This window comes from Podarcis erhardii (genome assembly GCF_964252035.2).
Source record: "Podarcis erhardii genome assembly, chromosome: 3".
Taxonomy (NCBI): domain Eukaryota; kingdom Metazoa; phylum Chordata; class Lepidosauria; order Squamata; family Lacertidae; genus Podarcis; species Podarcis erhardii.
Genome location: NC_138507.1, coordinates 46,851,533 through 46,861,319, shown reverse-complemented (window position 1 = coordinate 46,861,319; position 9,787 = coordinate 46,851,533). Strand labels below are relative to the sequence as shown.

At 41.9% G+C, this 9,787-nt stretch overlaps 1 long non-coding RNA gene across 1 annotated transcript in view; it reads right to left on the bottom strand.

Annotated features, from left to right (window-relative positions):
• Positions 1-756: 756 nt before the first annotated feature.
• LOC309339403 overlaps positions 757-9,787 on the bottom strand; it is a 314,171-nt gene continuing 305,140 nt past the window's right edge. Inside the window, exon 12 of the long non-coding RNA XR_014155307.1 lies at positions 757-936. This is a non-coding gene — a long non-coding RNA (uncharacterized lncRNA). The remainder of the gene's footprint in view (positions 937-9,787) is intronic.

Sequence of the window (9,787 nt, the reverse complement as noted above, 5' to 3'; positions counted from 1 at the left end):
GAGTGCAGTGAAGCGGATCAACAATATGATTCAGCCTGTCTCTGCAGCTTCGTGGTGAAAGAAAGGATAAACTAAAAAACTACCCTCCTACAGCTCTTAGTTCTCGCTTCCCACACTTTAACATCCTCTGTCACCCCTGGCGCTGTTACTGACCCATGTTAAGCTAAACTAAAGGATGATAAGTTTGCTGCCTTTGCCCTTGTCCTGAGGGGCTGCACATTATCCTATCAAGCATCAGAAGCCATTTCGATGGGATATTTGTCAACCTACCCATCCTTTTTAGATCAAATGAAATGGGCAGCGAATTAAAAAAATGTCATTCTCTAAAGGAAATGGATGACGGCTTTTGTTTCTAGTAATAAATTGGTGCCATGGCCTGATAACACTATTTTTGGTATTATATTTGACAGGGTTACTGTTTCCAGTTCATTTAGGAAATAGCAAAGGAAAAAGTTTTTATATCCTTTTAATATTGATGATTTATTTTTAGAGTGATATATAGAAGCAAGAGCTGGCAAAAGGGTAGCAGATCCGGAGAAATTGCAACCTTGGCAGTTTATTAATTAACAATCATGAAGCCATCAATTTTAAGAAAAGAAAATAACCATAAAACATGGTACAGATGTGAACATTTTGATCTTCCTTCCCAATTTTATTATCGATATATATTATTCCTTAGGTTTCTTTTTGTATTGTTTCCACTTATTTTCTAACACAATATGGACTCGTAGTGCAGTGTGATCTATATACCTTGGGCTAAGGTCAATGAAAGGAACCATAAGTCACTCCCTTAAATGAATGCTTCAAAGCGAATCTTCTGTATGTAACAGCAGTAAACAGAGATCAGAGGCTGACAGGCTTCCAGCCTCCAGAATCAACTTGAGTTTTAATATTCTCCAAGAATTATTGCTGCATCACCGGATGACAAAATGCTTGCTAAAATGAGATAAAAAGTAAATATTATTCAGCCATGTAGGAATTATACATTTGAGGTTTTACACAAAAAGCACTGAATTGAAAATTAATTCATTTAAAAATGCATCAGTAGATATGCTTGTGCCGTATACTGACAGTGCAATCCTACATATGTCTACTCAGAAGAAAACTCCCATCAAGTTCAGTAGGTAGAAGGTGATAGGAATGCAGTGCAATTCTATAAATGTCTGCTCAGAAGAAAGCCCTATTTGAGTTCAGTGGACATAGGGATGCAGCCTAAGGACCTCTATGCAATGTTTTACAGCTAAGCAGATTTTCTAGAATAATATATAGGAAGCAGCGGATGACTGCTGAGGTGGCATTTAGAGACCACCAAGGAGCTGAAATAAAGAGGAAGGAACATCTGGGCTGCCCCTGAAGATGGCTCAGAAACTTCAGCTGGTGCAGAATTCAGCGGCCAGGTTGCTCACCAGGAAAGGCGGTTTGAGCATATTACACAGATCCTAGCCCAACTACACTGGCTGCCAGTTAGCTTCTGGGCCACATTCAAAGCACTGGTTTTGACCTATAAAGCCTTAAATGGCTCAGGACTGCAATACCTCAAGGACCACCTCTCCCCATATAAACAGACCCAGACTCTCAATCATCATCTGAGGCCCTTTTTTGTGTGCCTGCTTCATGAGAGGTCCAGAAGATGGGAACACAAGAATGGACCTTTTCTGAAGTGGCTCCCCATTTCTAGAATTCTCTCCCAAAGGAGGCTCCTCTGGTGCCTTCATTGTACATCTTTAGGTGCTAGGCAAAAACATTCCTCTTCAACCAGGCCTTTGGCTGATTAATATTCTATGGCCTTTGAAATGGGGGGGCGGGGCTACTGTGTATGTGGTTTTTTTTTAACTATTTATTTTGTTCTTTTATCCTGTATTTCTATCTTGTAACCCACCCTGAAATCTTCAGATGAAGGGCGGTATATAAATTTATAACAACAACAACAACTTATTCCCTTACTTGAGGGCCAGGGAGACACAAAACAACATGGGAAGCTGGAATGTGTAGGTTCTGACTGGCTAGGACTGCCCAGTGAGAATGCCACTGACTTCAACAGAATGTTCTGGAAGCTCCTAGCCAGCTCAGAGGTAATGGACCAGCACCATGCTGAGCCCAGTCACTTTCTGTTTCACTGCTACCTCATGACTCCCACCACCAATTGTGCTGTTCTTTACCCTCCTTGGTCACCATTTAGTAGAAATGCCTCTTGCACACCACCTTATAGAAACATAGGAAGTTGCCTTATACTGCATCAGACCATTGGTCCGTTTAGCTCAGTATTGTTGACACTGACTATCAGCAGCTTTCCAGGGTTTCCTAGAGGCACCAGGGGTTGCACCTGAAACTTGAGGCATAACCTCTGCTGGCTAGAAGCAAAGCTAGAAGCCTGGCTGAAAATCCTAAAATGCATTTCTCTACCAGTTGTCTCTGCAAACCTTCAGCAATGAGTCATCTAATGTGAAGATGAATGGGGGGTGGAGTCCTGATCACAACAAAGCATTCACATTCTCCCCTAATACAGTGTTACCTTGGGTTAAGTACTTAATTCGTTCCAGAGGTCTGTTCTTAACCTGAAACTGTTCTTAACCTGAAGCACTACTTTAGCTCATGGGGCCTCCTGCTGCTGCCACACTGCCGGAGCACAATTTCTGTTCTTACCCTGAAGCAAAGTTCTTAACCTGAAGCACTATGTCTGGGTTAGCGCAGTGTGTAACCTGAAGCGTATGTAACCTGAAGTGTATGTAAAGCGTGTTCTCCAATAAATGAGAGCACGTGTTGCGGTGTGGGCTGCCGGGCCAGGCCTCTGGTTGCCAGGCAGGTTAATAGTTGTTGCCTGGCATTGCGATTGGATTACTGGGTTGCTGGGGCAAATTGTATGTTGCAAATTGGGTGGGTGGGACCATAGTCTTTAAATATCAGTGCACTCTGGTTTCTCTTTCTCTTTGCAGAGTGCATCGGATCACCCGCCCGCCTGCCCTCTTTTCCGGTTGACCTTGCTTTGCCTGTCATGGGGTCGTCTGCTTTGGAGCAGAGGCCTAGTAGGAATTTTGCCATTTGGTGATTGGCTGTGCCATTTGGTTTTTGCCTACTACTCAGCAATTCGTCACAACTTGTAAGGTTGCGGTTAGGCATTGGTTATAATATGCTGGTGGTGGAGGGGTCAGGCTGGGCCTGCCCCTCCTATTGCGCTGAAGGGAATTCCGTTAAAGGAATCCTGGGGCTTGCCATGATTTCGTCCAATCCCTGTTATGGAACCAGGGCCGCCAAATCCCTGTTATGGGAATCCTTGTTATAGGACCGGGCAGGCAAGCTTTCGGGGAGCTGCTGGGGTGAGCGGCGTGGGTCCGACGCTTAGCTCAAATGACTCCCAAGTTTGACTTTCTCTTCTAATGGCTACCGATCGGACCTCGGGATGTCAGTTCTGTCCCAGGCGGGGGGACAGATAGTCATAACCAATGTCTAAACAACCACTCACTGATTTTGTATTTTAATAAAGTTGTGGCCAAAATAGTGCCCAAAAACCAAAACTAAAATTACGTGTTATGTGTGAAGTTATTTGAGGGGTGGCCTGGGGACCTACACACGCAACCCGAGTACCACTGTACTGATCTTTCCAAAATAACTATCAATTCAGGTATCACGAGTGCCCTTATTAATGGAGGCTAATCAGAGTTAGCGGGGACGTGGGTGGCGCTGTGGGTAAAACCTCAGCGCCTAGGACTTGCCGATCGTATGGTCGGCGGTTCGAATCCCCGTGGCGGGGTGAGCTCCCGTCGTTTGGTCCCAGCTCCTGCCCACCTAGCAGTTCGAAAGCACTCTTAAGTGCAAGTAGATAAATAGGGACCGCTTTATAGCAGGAAGGTAATGGCGTTTCTATGTGCTGGGCTGGTGCTGGCTCGCTAGCTGCAGCTTCATCACGCTGGCCACGTGACCCGGAAGTGTCTTCGGATGGCGCCGGCTCACGGCCTCTTAAGCGAGATGAGCACACAACCCCAGAGTCGGACACGACTGGCCCGTACGGGCAGGGGTACCTTTACCTTTTAATCAGAGTTAGTTTCACAAGCAAGTTAGTGAAGAGTTCATATGCCAGGAGAAAATGCTTTTCCAAGCTGAATCTTCAGTGGACAAATGACGGGGACCTGAGAGAAGCATTCCATTTTTACTTAAAGAGTCAACAGCAAATGGCAAACAGCAACAGAAGCACAGAAATATATGGTCCTGCACTTCCAGTCCATTTTTCAAGATACACACCAATGGACATTTGAAATCAGATATTGTCCCTTAGTCACCATTAGTCAGATGGTGAAAGCACTACTAACCTTTCAGGATAAATTGCAGCCCCTTGCCATATCAACACATAAGCAGTGTAAATATTAATAGGAAGTTTCTCTATTGAAAAGTGTCCCTTTTAAGAACCATTTCCTGCTTTTCTAAATGTTTGTTTTCTTGTATTTCAAACAGACTAGCTGTGATAGCTCAGTCCTTCAACTCTTAATCTCTTGGTCATGGGTTCAAGTCCCACATTGGGCAAAAGATTCCTGCATTGCAGGGGGTGGACTAGATGACCCTCGGGGGTGCCTTGTAACACTACAATTCTATGATTCTGTGACTAACAGCATTTTAAAATGAGGTGATAAATTTAATCACTTTAACTTTGCACATATTCTGGATTTCTTAAGGTCTTATGCTTATGGATTCCTGTACCAATGAAGATCGTTCAGACTCAAGTGAATGTCCATGCTATGAAAACCTGTGAGATTTCAGCATGATACCAAACTGAGTCAAGTACATTCTATGGCCACAGGAACTCTATGCATGTCAGTCCCTCATGTGCCAGTCAATCATGCATTTGTGATTTTGCCTGGAAACCCCACAGCCTTGAGGTAGGGGTGGGGAACATAGAACAGAAGCGCCAAAGGTTAATATTAGTGAACAAGCAGGTCAATCTGAAAAAAGGTGGTCTTTACGATATTTTGGTGGCAAACATTATGTGTGCAAAAATGCATAGAAAGAGGACATAGTGAGCAGGAGTGGAAGCAACTCCTATAAGCCTCTATATGTTCACAAAAGTATATAGAAAGTATATAGAAATATAAAGGGGGCAGGGGGAAGTGTGTGGCTTTCTAGAGGGGAGAAAACCCTCATTTGGAGGGTTGTGCCCCAGTGAACCTAGTGGAAGAGTCTCCACTCAGTACATAAGCATCAATAAATATTATTCGGATAAATAATGAAGCCTGTGCTTATAGTTTCTATAACCTCACATCTACCTGCTCTGAAGTTTCGGTCTCTGCCACAGTTCTTTTATATCAGTAATGCTATATGTCAATCACCAGTCCCTCCTGGTGGTTGATTGGTAAGAGGTTAAACTTTTAATATTACTTATAACCATGAAATGTTCTATTAACGGGAACATACCACATGGTTCAAGGATGTTTCATTCTGGAAACTGCTGTTATGTTAGGCAAGACTGTAAAACCAAGTTTTATGTGAGCTGTTCTGTAAAATACTAACATCAAGATAACTACATGAATCAAAGCCTACAGAACAATTTATTATTTGATTATATGGCTGGAGACTTTATGGCAGAAAGCCTCTAAACATGAGCTGTAATCACTTTAGTGTACAGATACTTTAGGTCAGGATTAACCTACTCTAAGTCCACCCCCCAGCTGCAATCATGCAAGATTTAAGGGACAGTTACCTAGTTTGGAACCATATGTTGCTGCTTAATTATAGGGAAATGAAAGGAAAGTGAAAAGGATTCAAAGTTCTCGAGAGTCTATGGCCAAAATTCCTGACTGGAACTTCTCCTAACCTGAAGCATTGGATCTTAGGGCATGGCAATGCCCAGGGATGTCACCTCTTAAGTTCATCATTTTGGGATGAGTCCTCAGAGAATTAATTGGTGGTGGAAGGCTACATATCAACAGGTGAGCAGCTGAGCCAGGTTGGATTACATTTGTTTGAAAGAACATTCTTTTGTTATTTAACTCTATCTGAAAATACACTCAAGCAGTGCTTGGAGTGGGGTGAAGAGGGGTGCCATGCCACTTTCTTTCAGCTACACTTATAACCACTCTATACCAGTTTAGGTGTCCTGTTATGGCCTGAGACTCACAGGTCAACTGATGGAAGCAGGGACTCTGACTGGTAGGAAGGGTCACTTTACCATGGATGGATGGATGGATGGATGGATGTGGAAAGTGCTGGCTGCAACATTCTTACTGAAGGAGAGCTGTTGTCATGGCAACAGGCATGTAGGAACTCACCATGCCCCCTCAGGAGTGTCCAAAAAATGATATCAGCACTGTTGAGCCAGCAAGGGTACATCTATTATGAAACTTAAGCTTCATGGCCCCTGATCCCAGAGGGGGCCCAGATGCGACTTTAGTCCACATTGCTTTAAAATAATAAAATGGGTCTAGTAGATGTGGTTTGAGCCACATGACTCAAATTGATTGTTTTTTGTTGTTGTATATGTTTCAACAATTCCAAAGTTTGAGAGTCAGTACCACAGATGTTTTAAAGGTTGTTGTAAACAACCCAAATGAAGAAGATAGCAGTGGTTACCAAGACCTCATTGCTGGTTGTGAAGGGGTCCCCATAACAGTTCAAGCTTCAGGGCCCCCAAAATGTAGGTCAGCCACTGTGACCCAGTCTCTCTCTCTCTCTCTCTCTCTCTCTCTCTCTCTCCTCTCTCTCTCTCTCTTTCTCTCTCTCTCTCTCTCTGTGTGTGTGTGTGTGTGTGTGTGTGTGTGAGAGAGAGAGAGAGAGAGAGAGAGAGAAAGAATTGTACCACTCTTTTCTGGTTTGCTCATGTCTCACTGTGTCATGTTCTGGGCACTACAGTTTAAGAATGATATTGACAAACTCAGATGTGTCCAGACAAGGGCAAAAAATGATGACAAGGGAACTGGAAACCAAGACCTATGAGAAAAGTTGAAACAGTTGGTTAAATTTAGCTTGATAAAAAGATGGCTAGGAGATGGAGAATAAATTTCTGTTGTTCCAGAGGTTAGGGCTCAAACTAATGGGATCAAATTACAAAAAAAAAAAGAGGCCAGGATTCTAAATATTAGGAAGAACTTCCTAACACTATGAGATGTTTGACAGGTTGTCTTGGAAGATGATGGCGTTTCTTTGTTAGAGGTTTAGATCAGGGGTCAGCAAACTTTTTCAGCAGGGGGCCAGTCCACTGTCCCTCGGACCTTGTGGGGGGCCGGGCTATATGGGGGAGATGAATAAATTCCCATGCCCCACAAATAACCCAGAGACACATTTTAAATAAAAGGACACATTCTACTCATGTAAAAAAAACATGCTGATTCCCAGACCATCGGCAGGCTGGATTTAGAAGGCAATTGGACCAGATCCGGCCCCCGGGCCTTAGTTTGCCTACCCATGGTTTAGATTAAAGAGTCTGGATGGCCACTAATCAGGGATTTGAGTGTCAAGAGTCTCTTGCCTCATTAGGGGAGTTGAAGGAGATGACCTTTGCAGCCCCTTCCAAGTCTATGGTTTTATAAAGCCTGTACTACCAGACAGGACTCTCCTAGCCTATTGGGTGAAGAGAGGGAACAGCAGAAAGGGTCAAGAAAAATCTTCAAACTTCAGCCAAGCACAGACAATTGTTCAGGGAATTCATCTGAAACATGCAGGGATCATGAAACTGTGGTCCTTGCCCATAGGTGCATCCAAGGTCTTACTAAAGCCGGAAGCCTTCTGTGGTTTTTACATGACCGTCTGAAACATCTGTAGATGACACTGTGTGGGTCTGTTCAGTAAGGGGGTTGATCCTAATCGTGCCAGGATCAGCAGGGAATCTTCTAGGCACATCATGCTTTCAATCTATAGGCCTCAATGATTTGTAATTAATCCCCTTTAAAAATTGATTGAATTGAGAATATCCAGAGGACCTCCTTTTAATTAATCAATTTAAAAGATCAATTACAAATCAGATTTCGGAAGAGGGACAGAGGGATTCTGCCCATCACAAGTGCATATATGATCACTATAGAGATGGACAAATCAAAGTTAATATCCATTGTCTTTTTCAGATATCTTTAAAGAAAACCAGGCAGAATTTTTCTTCTTCTTAAAAGCCAAAATATGTGCTAGATTAAAAAGAGCATGATTCAAAAGTGAAGTTCTTTAATTCCAGCTGGAGAGGGTAGGTATGTGTTAAACAGTTAGACCCTCCAACTCACATCAATGGGATTCAAAGAGTGATAAGATGCAAAAGAGAATAGAATTCCTATACCTTTAGCATTTTGTGTCTTGTAGAGATTGAAGACAACGCCTGCTGGAAAAAAACTCAGACACTGAAAAAATTCCAGACACTTAGTAAAGTTATAGGGTTCATTTCATCCTTTGCATTTGTTCAACCTAGTTTCAGAACACTTAATGGTATTCCTTTTATTTAAGAAAATATATATCCTGTTTTTTTGATTAGAAAATAGCACACAAGGTGGCTAACAGCATCCAAAAGTGCAATATCAAGACAATTAACATTAAAACATTAGAGTAGTTTTAAAACACCCACATACCAACAACAGCTTCTTTATGGTAATGATAGAGGCAGCAAACATTAAACTACTTCTTCTGGAAAATGGGGGTCCACTGCAATAAATGAGATTAACAAAGTAAGTTGTTTGAATATTGCAGTCAAATAAATATTTTATGGAGTTCGTGGATTGCTTGCTAAAGGCCTGCCATATACCATTCCCTCAAAATATTGTAAACTTGGATTTATGTGCAAAAAATGCACTTAATTCATTTATGAATACAGAAGGACAATACATAAGGGTGGAGATAGATTTGCTTTTAATCAACAACCTCCCCTATCCTTTAGTTGATCTCTTAACAGATAGATAACAGGAAAGAGATTTCTGAATGCTGTGCAGAATCTGACTGAAAGGTCTATCATGACTGAAAGAGTTTCTGATCCAAGAAAACGGGCACAGATACCAACCTTCTGATTTACATTCTCATATTCTGATTGACAGCGATGTTTGGTGATGGCAAACAGGCATCAGATTAATAATATAGAAGTACAAATGTAATCTACTGAACCAAGGTAGGCTAGGCAGATAACAATATAGGTTAAAATATACCAAGGTAAATTATGGAAACTAGCTGGCCTGGCTCTGCTCACACTAAAAGTCATTAAAAAAATTAGTGGAAGAAAAGTTAAGCATAAAAAATCAGCACTTTGGGAAACACTGACAATTTTATTACTATGGAATGTCCTCCTCCAAGAGGTATGACTATAACTGAGACTGCCCTAGGTTAAGACATTTTAATTGTGTGCACATTGTAAAAAATAATTTTTATTAACCGGCCAATCAAATCAAATTAAATCACATCACATAAATTCCGAATTACAAAGCCGAATTTTAAATTTTGTTGGGGGGACCCATATTTCAAGATCCGAAGGGGGATTCTGATCATCTTCTTGCTACTGCGTTAATGTCCAAATCAATCCAAATCAGTCCAAACAGAGTTCATAATTCTATCCAGTCTTATCTTGCTGTTTCCACATCACATCTTGTTCATATATTTTCTCTTTTTTCTTTATGATCTCTTCTGATAGTCTCCTTAAGCCGATAAACACCAATAATAATCCTGTGTGAATTTTCCGTTCTTCCAATCCTCAAATCGAGATGGTTTCCATATACCATCACCTTCATAGATAACATCGCTCTTTCCATCATTGATCTCATAAAACTGTCGCTCTTAAATCCCTCTGAGGAGTTTCACCCACAATATATAAACAGCTCTATTTCTCTCTTTCTCCTCCCAG